We start from the raw sequence: 14376 nt of genomic DNA on the forward strand, positions 1-14376 counted from the left end.
TACATAACATTACAAAGAGATAATTTTGTAATAGGATCAATGAATCATAGAAATGTACAGCACAGAAAAGGACCCTTCAATCAAACTCATTCTTGCCAAACAGATGTCGTAAATTAACTTAGTTTCATTTTCAGCATTTGTACCATATCCCTCTAAACCATTCCAATTCATGACCCCATCTAGATGCGTTTTAAACGTTGTAATTGTACCATCCTCCACCACTTTTTCCGGCAGCTCACTGCATACACTAACCACCTTCTGTATGAAAATGGTCCCCTTAGGCCCCATTTAAATCTTGTCCATCTCACCTTAATTCTATGTCCACTAGTTGTGGACTTCCCTACACTGGGGTAAAGACCCTGACTATTCACCCTATCCATGGTCTTCATGATTTTATAAACGAATAGAATGCACACATTTGACGCCAATCAACACGAATGGCTGTGTTTTCAGTAAACCTGGGCCCAAACTCTGAAATTCAATACTGACTCCTCTTCCTTCTTCATCGCTCCACAATTCTAAAATTATTTTACCAACGTGTTCAGCCACATTATGAAACACCTCTGTGGGATTTTTATCTAGACTTTTCGGCTCAGAGGTAGGGACACAACCACCACTTCTCAACAATCCCTAAAGCTGCAACATTATTCTCCTGTGTGTTTGTTCATCAGCCTGTTTTTAAATACTGTGACATACCTCCTTGGCAGACAGGACTTGAATCCAGACCTTCTGGCCCAGAGTGAGAGACAATACCACGCAAGTACAAGTATTGGAATATAACCCAGAGCTCTGGCTCAGAGGCATGGGCGTTACCCACTACACAAGACTGAAACCATGCCCAGATTTTGGGTCACATTTTGAATGTCAACTTTCAGCTCGATGTGGTTTGGTTAACTTTACTGAATTACACAGTTAAACGAATCACATTGTTAAACAGATTAAAGGTACCCACCTCAATTAGAGGATATTGAGTTCATGTGCTTTGCCTTCGAGATAAATTATGGAAATCTTTAATTGCTTGACTATGATTTCCACCTTAAGTGGCTTTTACCTGACATCTGCAATATGAGGGAAAGACATGTACAGACACAATTTGCACTATATAGGATCTGGAATAGATATTTATTACTGAACACCAGAGACGAAGAAAGAGCATACTTTCTGGAACAAAAACACTAATCACTCATTCCCGCCTGTAACGTGTGAGTGCCCTCTTCATAAAACCACGAAATGGTCCTAGTCAGCTGTTTGCTGTCCAGCCTTTCTTCCCCAGTATTTTCACTCACTGGGCTGAGGAGTGGCAAATGGAGTTTAATTTCAATAAATCAATGTATCACAAATTGGTGAAACAAACAAGGAGAGAACATACACAATTAAATGTTGAGCAATTGGTAGCGTTGTAGAACAGACAGATCGAGGGGTTCTGATATATTTCTTTGAAGTGTGCATCATGTGTCGGAAGGATGGTCATGATGGCTTTTGGCTTGCTGACCTTCATTGCTCAGACCTTCGATTACAGGAGCTGGTACATTATCTTTAGGTTGTGCTGAACACATGTGAGGTCTCTCCTGAACTACTGTGTGCAGTGCTGTTACATTGATGATAATATTAAACTGGAGAGGGTTCAGATAAGATTTATCACGTTTTATCTTGGAATGGAGTGTTTACGTTATAAGGACATGCTTGATGGACGGAGACCTGTTCCATTGCAGTATAGACGTTTGAGACCTGATCGACCTGATAGAAGTTTATAAAACAATGAGGGGTATAGATAATGTTGAATGGCAGTTGTCATTTCCTTAGAGTGGTGGATTTCAATATAAGGGATAATTTTAAGATGACAGGAGAAAGTTTTGCAGAGGATAGAGTGTCATAGAGCTGTCCATCATGGAAACAGACCCTTCTATCCAACTCGACAGTGCCAAACAGGTGCCCTAAATTAATGTAGTTCCATTTGCCAGCATTTGGCCCATATCCCCCTAAACACTTGCAATTCATGTGTCCATCCAGATGCCTTTTAAGTGTTGTAATTGTCCCTGACCCCACAACTTCCTCTGGTAGCTCGTTACTTGTAAAAAACCCTCTCTTTGATAGCATTGTCCCTTAGATCCCTTTTAAGTCTTTCGCCTCTGACCTTCAACCTATATCCTCTAGCTTTGGAAAGTGCTACCCTGGGGAAAAGACCTTGGCTATTGACACTATCTATTCCACTTGTGAATATATGAACCTCTATGATCACCTCTCAACCGCTGATGCTCCAGGGAAAATAACCCCGGCATATTCAGCCTGTCTATAAATCTCAAACATCCAACCCTGGCAATATGATTTTAAATCTTTTCTGAATCATTTCAGGCTTCACACATCCTTCCTCAAAGAGCAAGACCGCAATTGCACGAAGTATTCAATAGTGTCCTAACCAATTTCCAGTACAGCCACAAAATTACCGTTCAACTCCTACATTCAATGCACTGTCCAACAACGACAAGCATTACAAACATCTTCTTCACTATCCTGTATGCATGCAAATCCACTTTCAAAGTGTAATGAACCTGCACTCCAAGGTCTCTTTGTTTAACAACACTAAAAGAATCCCTGACGATTTTCTCCCTACACCCCTACTATACAGTGGGGTGTGGAGGTCAGCAGAGACTGACAGCAACAGAAAGCGCAACAGGTCTGACAGCATCTGTGGACAGAAATGAAAGGACCATTCTTCGGTCTCATGTCAGGGGGATATTACGTCACTTTAAGCAAAATGGACACTGTCAGACTCGCTCCACATTGATACACACTGATAGACACACACTAATACAGAGACTGAGAGACACTCATTAATACACAGAAGCTAATGCAGACACGGAGTGCCTATTAGTATTTCTCTTGATCCATGGTAATCTTGTCAATATTTCAATTATTCTGTCTGATGTGTATCAACTTGGAAGGAATAACTCTGAAAATCAATATATAACCTTCTGTCCCATTAAAAAGGGCTGTTGGAGCAGAGAGCGCTGCGTGTATGTAAATGCATATTATTGAAGATGTCATGACAAGTGGGGAGAGCAGGAAATATCACAGATTAGTTTCAGTATCTGAGCTGTTTACAGGAGGAGGTGTAGGAGGCATTCTCCGTGCACCCTTTCTGGGAGGTGCTGGAGACGATGTGTTGTGAGCCCACCCTCTTACCCACTGAGACTGTGGGCATTCCATTTGGACCAGCTTGGCTGGAAAATGAGAGGCCTTCAGAAATTAGATGACAAGAATCCAGAGAAAGTATATTCCTGTCAGGGTGAAAGGAAAGGCTGGTAGGTATATGGAATGCTGGATGACTAAAGAAATAGAGGGTTTGGTTAAGAAAAAGAAGGAAGCATCTTGCAAAATATCCAGATTACAGAGAAGGAAGTACTGGATATCTTGAAACGGGTAAAGGTGGATAAATCCCCAGGACCTGATCAGGTGTACCCGAGAACTCTATGGGAAGCCAGAGAAGTGATTGCTGGGGCTCTTGCTGAGACATTTGTATCATCGATAGGCACAGGTGAGGTGCCGGAAGATTGGTGGTGCAACTGTTAAAGAAGAGCGGTAAAGACATGCCAGGGAACTATAGAACGGTGAGCCTGACTTCATTGGGTGGGCAAGTTGTAGGAGGGAATCCTGAGGGACAGGATGTACATGTGTTTGGAAAGGCAAGGACTGATTAAGGATAGTCAACAAGGCTTTGTGCGTGGGAAATCATGTCCCACAAAGTATTGAATTTTTTGAAGAAGTAACAAAGAGGATTGGTGAGGGCAGAGCAGTAGATGTGATCTATATAGACTTCAGTAAGGCGTTCGACAAGATTCCCCATGGGAGACTGATCAGCAAGGTTAGATCTCATGGAATACAGGGAGAACTAGCCATTTGGGTACAGAACTGGCTCAAAGGTAGAAGACAGAGGGTGGTGGTGGAGGTTTGTTTTTCAGACTGCAGGCCTGTGAACAGTGAAGTATCACAAGGATCAGTGCTGGGTCCTCTACTTTTTGTCATTTACATAAATGATTTGGATGCGAGCATAAGAGATGCAGTTAGTAAGTTTGCAGATGACACCAAAATTGGAGGTGTAGTGGACAGCGAAGAGTGTTACCTCAGATTACAACAGGATCTGAACTAGATGGGCCAACGGCTGAGAAGTGGCAGATGGAGTTTAATTCAGATAAATGCGAGGTGCTGCATTTTGGGAAAGCAAATCTTAGCAGGACTTATATACTTAAGGTTAAGGTCCGAGGGAGTTTTGCTGAACAAAGAGACTTTGGAGTGTAGTTTCATAGCTCCTTGAAAGTGGAGTCGCAGGTCGATAGGATAGTGAAGAAGGCGTTTGGTATGATTTCCTTTATTGGACAGAGTATTGGGTAGAGGAGGTGGGAGGCCATGTTGCAGCTGTGCAAGACTTTGGTTAGACCACTGTTGGAATATTGCATACAATTCTGGTCTCCTTCCTATCGGAACGATGTTGTGAAACTTGAAACAGTTCAGAAAAAAAATACACGGATGTTGCCTGGTTTGGAGGATTTGAGCTATAGAGAGAGGCTTAACAGGCTGGGGCTGTTTTTCCTGGAGCATCGGAGATTGAGGGGTGACCTTATAGAGGTTTACAAAATTATGAGGGGCATGGATAGGATAAATAGGCAAGGTATTTTTCCTGGGGTGGGGGAGGCCAGAATGAGAGGACATAGGTTAAGGGTGAGAGGGGAAAGACATAAAAATGACCGAAGGGGCACCTTTTTCACACAGAGGGTGGTACGTGTATGGAAAGAGCTGCCAGAGGAAGTGGTGGAGACTGGTACAATTGCAACATTTAAGAGGCATTTGGATGGGTATATGAATAGGAAGGGTTTGGAGGGATATGGGACGGGTGCTGGCAGGTGGGACAAGATTGGGTTGGGATATCTGGTCAGCATGGACGGGTTGGGCCGAAGGGTCTGTTTCCATGCCGTATATATCTATGTTCCTATGACTCTATGGGAGAGAGAAAGAGAGAGGCAAGGTGTTGCCTGCAGCAGTGGGAGTGGTGAAGCATGAGTCTTGTTTGTGATTAAGTGCGATAACAGATATACAGTGAGTGTGAGGGAGCAGGGAGAATATAGTGAGCTTTATCCTGGGGGGGATGGTTATTGATGCTTGTTCTGTATTGCTAGACACTTCTTCAGACCGCAGATACTGGACTGAGCTGGGTGGTGAGCTCGGACCATGATCAATGGGTGTAGTATTGTGGCCTACTCTGGGAAGAGAGTGCACCCCCCCCCCCCCCACCCCCCGTACTAGCTCATTCACCAGGATCTCCGCGACTCTGTTGACAAACCGTGGTGTAATTGCCCCTTACCTGCCGTGTTTAGGGTAAACTGTGCAGGGCAGCTCCGAACTGTGAAATCTCAACCGTGTGCCCATTGGCCTTTTAAAGATGGCACGAGTGCCTGGAATCACGGAATATCTGGGGTCATGTTGGCGTTCGTGAGTACCTCCAGCCATGATGGGCGGGAGAATCGTGCTGGTATTGAATGAGAGGGACTCTGGGTTGGGGTGGGTGGTTAATGAGGTGAGTTTGATAATAAGGCACCGGGAAACTAGCTCAGTCTCATACAAACAATGCTTCCGTCACACTCAATGAAAATGTTACTGAGACAAGTTATTGTTAGATGCAACCCAATGAGTTGAAGACTCTGCTGACCCTACTCCCAGTTAGAAAGTCGCAGAACAAATTCTCATCTTATACTCTCCATCATCTTAACTCACACCAATACCCTGTTCACCTATCATTCTTGGAAACACTGGCTAATGTTGCAGGATACTGTTGAAATTTCACCATTCTGGAACCTGGAAACACCTCCTTCCATGACATTGTCTCTCAGCCTCCCCCTATGTCTATTCCCAAAACCCCTCCTTCTTGTTGATACCTAAAATGATTCCCTCACCATCTCTCTCTGGCAGTGATGTTCACACCCACAGCACCCCTGCGTCATGGCACAATGGAGATTTGGAGCTGTAAATGGATGGGAGCTGCACATCCTGTCACTTCCAGCATGAGCTGCAAGCTTCCATATGTTGGGCAGTGATTTCACACAATGTTACTGAGCATTGCACTGGGATGATGAACACAACCTGTTTATATATCTCATCTGGGTTTATAAATCAATGCACTGCTGTGGTCTGCATACCTTTCCACTCTGGGTAGATTGTGGGTTCTATTGTACAGAACACCAGTCTGGTCTGCACGGTGCTCCCTGCTGAACACATGTCTCATCTGGGTTTATAGATCAATGCACTGCTGAGGTCTGCACAGTGTTCCACTCTGGACTGATTGCAGCGTGGTGTTCAGCAGTACACTAGCCTGGTCTGTGCAGTATTCCATGCTGAACACATATCTCCTATGGGTTTATGGTGCCTGGTCTGATTCTGTGAAGTGGATTGAGCATGTGGTATAGCTAAGCATTTCAGTTGATATGGCAATGCCTTTATTTTTGTTCTTAATCATGTGATTGGACCTCCACATTCTGACAACTCCTACCAGTCCCATTCTTCAGTCCACCTCAATCATTCAGCAAGTTGTTGTACCATGAGTACTTGTCCAGTTTCCATGTGAATAAATGTTCTGCCTATTTCTCTGGCCTTTGGCTTGCTCACCCTGGAGCATCGGGATTCACTGTGATAAACACAGTAAGGTCACTCCTCAGAACCAACGCTCAGGGAACATAGCCCCAGCCCATTCACACTCACCGTGTAGCTCAATATCACTGCCACCACGACACTACCCAACACTGCCAATATTGGAAATCTTTTCTGCACGCTTTCAAGTTAAACAACATCTTTCCTATAGCAGTGACAACAGAATAAAAGGCAATATTTCAGAAGTGGCTGAACCGAGCGTATAGGCGAAAGTGAGTATTGCAGATGCGGGAGATTAGAGTCAAGAGTGTGGTGCTGGAAAAGCACAGCAGGTCAGGCAGCATCCGAGGAGCAGGAGAATCGATTTTTCAGGAAAAATACCGAATCCTGATGAAGGGCTTTTGCCCAAAACGTCGATTTTTCCTGCTTCTCGGATGCTGCCGGCCCTGCTGTGCTTTTCCAGCACCACACTCTGAACTCATTGTAAATCCCAAATGGCCTCCTTCTTCAAGACAGCAATTTCCCCTTCCCCATGGTCGATGATGCCATCCAGAGCATCTCATCTCCGCCTTCGAATCCCACCCTTTGCAATGCAACAGGGAAATAATACTCCTTTTCCTCACCTTCTACCCCACCAAATCTCCAGATACAAAGCATTATCCTCCCCCATTTGCGCCACCTACAAACAAACCCCACCACCAGGTATATATTTCTCTCCCCACCCCGATCTGTGTTCCAAAGAAAACATTCACGGCGTGACTCCTTTGTCAGTCCACGCCAACCACAAACTGACCCTCCACTCCTGGCACCTTCCCCTGTACCGCAAGAATTGGAAAACCGGCACCCTAACCTCCTCCCTCACCTCCGTCCAAGACCCCGAAGGATCCTTCCACATCCTTTGGAGTTTTGCCTTCACGTCGGCTACAGTATGTGTTGCTTCTTGACATTGGGGAGATTGGACGCCAATGTCCGGAACACTTCAGACAACATCTCTGGGACACCCGCACCAATCAACCCCACCACCTCGTGGCTGAATACTTTAATTCCCCCTCCAATTCGGCCATGGACTTGCAGGTCCTGGGCCTCATCCGCCAACCTTTAACCACCCAACGCCTGTAGGAAGAAAGACTCATTTTCTGCCTTGGGACCCTGCAACCACATGGGATCAATGTGGAGTTCACCAATTTTCTCATTGCCCCTACCCCACCTTTTCCCAGATCCAACCTTCCAGATCAGCACCACCGCCATGACCTGTCCTGCTTCCCATCGTTCTTCCCGTCTATCTGTCCCACCCTCCTCTCCGACATATCACTCCAAACCCAACTTCATCTACCTATCACATTCTCAGCTACCTTCCCCAACCCCATCCCCTTCCCAGGTATCTCTCAGTACAACTGGGACACAAGCCTCATTCCTGATGAAGGTCTTACACAAGAAATGTCGATGCTCTTCTGATGCTGCCTGACCGGCTGTGCTTTTCCAGCACCACATTCTCAAATCTGACCTCTAGCATCTTCAATCCTCATTTCCCCCTTGAGTTAATGTATCCAGAAATTTCCCCACCAGACATTTTATGCAGCTGGTCTGTTTGATCCTGTCTACTTTATAAACAGACTGGGACAAATGCAGCCCTGCTCTGGCGATAATCCCACATAGAACGAAAACGTTTTTAAAAAGGAAAGATTTAAAGTCCGTCCTTCAGTCACCCTCATCCATTCCATCGTGGGTGAGTAAATATTCCTTTTCATTACGATATGAAATGTTATGTAAGGAAGAGTTTAACTTTGCTTGCTTGTTCGGTGACTGTGATTAATATCAGTCTCCATGGATTCTAATTATCTCAGTGGTGACTTCCCATCTTTTAATTATAAATGAGCACTGTTCAATATGTTATCCCATAGTATGAGCGGAAGCATCACTGACAGCACTAACAGGGATCAGCAGCTCATGATGGAGAAGGGGGGGAGAGATCATAATCTGCGAACAATAGACTGGAATATTCCAACAATGGATCAGAATCTGGGAACATTAGACTAGAATGTTCCAACAACGGATAGGGGTTTATCCGATTATGTTTTGTCTCTTTCTATATATTATGATTGGTTGTCATTCTCATGGCGGATCCATTCTGCTCTTCACATTATTCAAAATTTTTATTATCCTCTCCTGTCCATCGTTGGTCCCTGGTCGTCTCATCGTCCAGATATGTTTTTCTATCAACCAGTTATGACTGCATAGAACATAGAACATAGAACATAGAACATAGAAGAATACAGCGCAGTACAGGCCCTTCGGCCCTCGATATTGCGCCGATCCAAGCCCACCTAACCTACACTAGCCCACTATCCTCCATATGCCTATCCAATGCCCGCTTAAATGCCCATAATGAGGGAGAGTCCACCACTGCTACTGGTAGGGCATTCCACGAACTCACGACTCGCTGAGTAAAGAACCGATCCCTAACATCTGTCCTATACCTACCCCCCCCCCCCCCCCCTTAATTTAAAGCTATGCCCCCTTGTAATAGCAGACTCCATACGTGGAAAAAGATTCTCACTGCATTACTGTTCTTTCATATAGTCTTCACTTCCTGCCACTATTATTGTTCATGGTGAGACTCTGAATTCAGATAGTCACTCTGCAGACCACTACTGACTGCTTCAGGGAATTTGTTCAATTACTGTCTCCCGCTGTGCTTCTGCCAGTGTTACTCATGGGTCTCTATAATGACCTACTCACTCTCAGATGTGAACCATTGTCTCTCTGTCCTTGTTATTTAAATATTGGGAATGTGGAGATCATTGCCCTCTATTATGATTACAAACTCATTTTCCTTCCTGGGACTCCATCCCATCCATGGCTAATATCTTTTTCTTATTCATTTCTGGGACGTTGACTGGCCAGCAGTAATACGCTATTCCTAGTTGCTCTTGAGAAGGTGGTTGTGAACTGCCTTCTTGAATCGCTGCAGTCCATTCTGTGGGTCGACCCACAATGACGTTAGGGAGTGCATTCCAGGATTCTGACCCAACGACTGTGAAGGAACACCGGTATAATTCCAAGTCAGGGTAGTGACTGGCTTGGAGGGGAACTTGCAGGTGGTGTTTGACACAGACGAATCACAACATTGGTGATCCCTTTGGCCATGAGCTGATTCCTGACACCATGCCCTGACCGTTATTAACTTTACATACTTACTGCTCCAGAACATACTTCAGTGGCTTAACTTATCTGCTGCGTGAACCTGTAGCTGTGAAATGCAGACTTAATGATGACAACAATCTGCTGCTGACACTCTCGGGTTGAAACCTGCAGAGACAAATCTGATTCGAACTCACACCAAAATCCCATTCATCTGATATTGATGTGCACGCTCATCTCTATCACTATTGTGTCTAGAAAATGCCTTTATTTAACATTCTCAAAAACTGTAACTCATCTGTCCATGAACCTTCCCTCAGTTTCTCTATGTTGATTATCCAAATCATTGCCAGTTGTTGATATTTCACCTAGTTTCCTTCTGGTGTATTTCTCTCAAACAAACCACTTCAGCTTATCAGAAAATACTTTTAATCAATGTTCTCATTCATGTAATGTTGCTCTCTAAAAGTTCAATCCTCCAGTTCGTCACAGTACCCAATCCTTTTCTCCATATTTCCACAATATGTTCTCAATTAATTAACTGTCTGTTTCTGTCTTTAATTTGAAACTCACTGTCCCACTGTATCTTTCCCTGGCCTTGCTTTTCTGCTCCCTAGTGTCTCGAGTGCTGGCATTGTGAAGCTCAGAAACAATGAAATTGCGTGTCTCAGGCTGCTGTTCACTTCCAGTGTGTCCCATGTAGAGTTCCATGGACGGGGGAGTGGTGTGTGTCGGGCTGTTGTTCACTTTTCGCTGTGTCCCATGTGATGTTCCATGTTCGCGGGGGGAGGGGGTTTGTATCAGGCTGTTGTTCAGTCCCTGGCGTATCCCAAGTGGTGCTCCTGGATGGATAGGGGTTTCAGTAGCTTTGACTCACGTCTTTGAAACTTGATCTGTGGCTGTCCACTAAAGCTGTTCGTGTGGTCAGCAACACAAGGAAGCTTCTTGAGTATTATTATAAAGGACCAGGCACGTAACATCTCTGACAATGCTGTCACTTTAGAAAAGGTTATTTGCTCCTTTACCTGGAGTGGGAGAAGGGTTCGATCTTTCAGTGAATGATCCCGAGCTGCTATTTTCTCTGAAATCAGCCTTGATGTTGTTTCCTCCTGGATTGGCGAATTGCATTCGAGACTGAATGGCCTTGGATGCGTCTTTTTGTGAAGTTGATGGGATGTCCGTACATTCGAACAATCCATTGGTGGAAGGAACTCTATCTATTATTCTGTTACGATTTCCAGTAGCTAAAATATTCTAAACTCCTCTTCCTTTTGAATGTGTTTTTATTAGAGTGTTTAAATAAGTTGCGTTTTGCTTAATGTTGAGTGGTTTGACCACCCGTATCACATCTGGAACACCCATTTTATATCTACGTTTGCAATAAGACAAGGTTGGCACCCAGGCTACCATATTTTAGTATTTTAAGGCAGCCTGGTCCATTTCGTCCATTTTGAAATCGATAATTCCAAATTGGTTTCAGGTTTAGAATCCCTACAGTGCAGAAACAGGCCATTTGGCCCAACAAGTCCGAACCAACCCTCCGAGGAGTAAGCCACCCAGACTCATTCATCTATCCAATTATTCCATATTTACCCCTGATGCATGTAACTAAACTACAGATCTATGAACAGTACTGGCAATTTAACATGGCCAATTCACCTAACCTGCATATCTTTGGGCTGTGGGAGGAAAACTGAGCACCCAGAGTAAACCTACGTAGGGACGGGGAGAATATGCACAGGGACAATGTTGGGCTCAAAGGCAGCGTTTGGTAGTTGTTAGCGTCCTTTGTTCTGGGTGTTGAATTCGGTTAGTTTGAAAAGTGCTTTGTGTAGTAATCGTTCATTCTGTCTCGAAGAGTTCTCCAGGTGTGGAAGAAGTGAACTTGGAGATTTTCCAAAAGGTGAGCAAGGCAAAGCTGTTAGAATTAACAGAAAAGTGGGAGTTGAGTTTGTGTTTTTCCGTGAGAAAAGCAGAGATAATTACAGCTATAGCTTGGCATTTACATTTTAGTGGAAACACCATCAGAATCTTTGGAAATGGCTGGAATTCAATTGCAAAAAGGAATTGAGACAGTTTGAAATACGATTAAACGTAGAATTAAAAGAAAATGAGAGAAAAATGAAAGAGAAAGAGAAAAGAAGAAAAGCTGAAAAAGAGAGAGTTTGAACTTCAAAAGTTAACAATTTGAGAGGAAATTCGACATAGCATGGTGGACATGAAGGTAGACGGTAGGCTGAATGAGGAGGATAGTGAGGATGAGCAACATTATGGTAGCGTAAGGTCTGATGGGGATCTGTTTAAATACATCCAGCCATTGTCTACATTTGATGAGAAGGATATAGAATACTTTTTATTTTCATTTGAGAAAGTTGCTAAATGAATGCAGTGGCCACTGACCACGTGTATTTAGTTGATACAAACAAAACTGGTAGGTATAAGGAGTGAGGTATTTGCATCCCAATCGGAGGAGGTATCTGGCCAGTATGAGGAGGTGAAGAAAACCATCTGAAGTGTATATGAGCTTGTGCCAGAAGCCTACTGACAGTGTTTCAGGAATCTAAAAAAGGGACTCTGGTTAAATGTACATCAAGTTTGAAAGAATCAAACACAGTAATTCTGAAAAGTGGGTAAGGACATTAAAAAGAGAGCAACCTATGACACTCTTAGAGAGATTCTTACTTGGGAGGAGTTCAAAGATTCACTTCCTACAGTCGTGAGAACTCGTGTGAAAGAGCAGAGATTAAAAAGGGAAAGATTAGAAGCTGCAATGGATGATGATGATGAAGATGAGTTGGTCCATAAATCAAAGTTTGGGTTCTGTGAGGGATTGAGAAGAATGTGCAAGATCTTCTTAAAACGTATTCCTGTGAGAGTAAGGTTTACTGACATAGGCCAGGAGCAGCAGGTAAAGGGGTTACAGCATTGAGAGATACAGAAAGATGTCAATCCTTTAAGTTGCGACATGAGGAGACATGTCGTTGAGAAGGACTATCAGAGAGATGCGAAGTTCTCCATTATTTAACGTGTGGTTGAAGTGTCCGGTAAAACCATCCACAGAAATATTTCACAATTGGAAAGAAGGCATTGAGCCAAGTGTTGGCGTTAGAACAACTCAGAATTTAACTTGCAAACAACGTGCCTGAGACAAATCTATATGCGATCATAACAATAGACAACAGACAATAGACAATAGGTGCAGGAGTAGGCCATTCTACCCTTCGAGCCTGCACTGTTATTCAATATGATCATGGCTGATCATCCTTAATCAGTATCCTGTTCCTGTTTTATCTCCATAACCCTTGATTCCACTATCCTTGAGAGCTCTATCCAACTCTTTCTTAAATGAATCCAGAGACTGGACCTCCACTGCCCTCTAGGGCAGAGCATTCCACACAGCCACCACTCTCTGGGTGAACATGTTTTTCCTCATCTCTGTCCTAAATGGTCTACCCCGTATTTTTAAGCTATGTCCTCTGGTTCGGCACTCACCCATCAGTGGAAACATGTTTCCTGCCTCCAGAGTGTCCAATCTTTTAATAATCTTATAAGTATCAATCAGATCCCCTCTCAGTCTTCTAAATTCAAGGGTATACAAGCCCAGTCGCTCTAGTCTTTCAGCGTAGGGTCGTCGCGCCATTCCAGGAATTGACCTTATGAACCTCCGCTGTACTCCCTTAATAGCCAGAATGTCTTTCCTCAAATTTGGAGAACAGAACTGGACACAGTACTCTAGGTGTGGTCTCACGAGGGCCCTGTGCAGCTGCAGAAGAACCTCTTTGCTTCTATACTCAATCCCTCTTGTTATGAACGCCAGCATGCTATTAGCCTTCTTCACTACCTGCTGTACCTGCATGCTTCCCTTCATTGACTGGTGTACAAGAACACCCAGATCTCTTTGTACTGCCCCTTTACCTAAATTGGTACCATTTAGGTAGTAATCTGCCTTCCTGTTCTTCCAAAGTGGATAACCATACATTTATCCACATTAAACTGCATCTGCCATGCATCTGATCACTCACCTAAACTGTCCAGGTCACCCTGTATTCTCCTAACATCCACCTCACATTTCACGCTGTCACCCAGCTCTGTATCATCAGCAAATTTGCTAATGTTATTACTAATACCATCTTCTATATCATTAATATATATTGTAAAAAGCTGCAGTCCCAGCACTGATCCCTGCAGTACCCCATTGGTCACTGCCTGCCATTCTGAAATGGCGCCGTTTGTCACTACTCTTTGTTTCCTGTCAGCCAACCAACTTTCAATCCAAGTTAGTATTTTGCCCCAATACCATGCGCCCTAATTTTTCTCACTAAACTCCTATGTGTGACTTTATCAAACGCTTTTTGAAAGTCCAAGTACACTATATCTACTGGATCTCCCTCATCCATCTTCAGAGTTACATCCTCAAAAAATTCCAGGAGATTAGTCAAGCATGACTTCCACTTCATAAATCCATGCTGACTCTGACCTGTCCTGTTACTACTATCCAGGTGTGTCGTAATTTCATCCTTTATAATAGACTCCAGCATCTTTCCCACCATTGAGGTCAGACTAACAGATCTATAATTTCCTATTTTCTCTCTCCCACCT

General features: G+C 43.9%; 1 pseudogene; it reads left to right on the top strand.

Annotated features, from left to right (window-relative positions):
- The first annotated feature begins 8643 nt into the window (after positions 1 to 8643).
- LOC148136361 (putative G protein-coupled receptor 139) overlaps positions 8644 to 14376 on the top strand; it is an 86603-nt pseudogene continuing 80870 nt past the window's right edge.

This window comes from Chiloscyllium plagiosum, unplaced genomic scaffold (assembly GCF_037043375.1).
Source record: "Chiloscyllium plagiosum isolate Xiang-an unplaced genomic scaffold, Cpla_swu_hap1 HiC_scaffold_46, whole genome shotgun sequence".
Lineage (NCBI taxonomy): Eukaryota > Metazoa > Chordata > Chondrichthyes > Orectolobiformes > Hemiscylliidae > Chiloscyllium > Chiloscyllium plagiosum.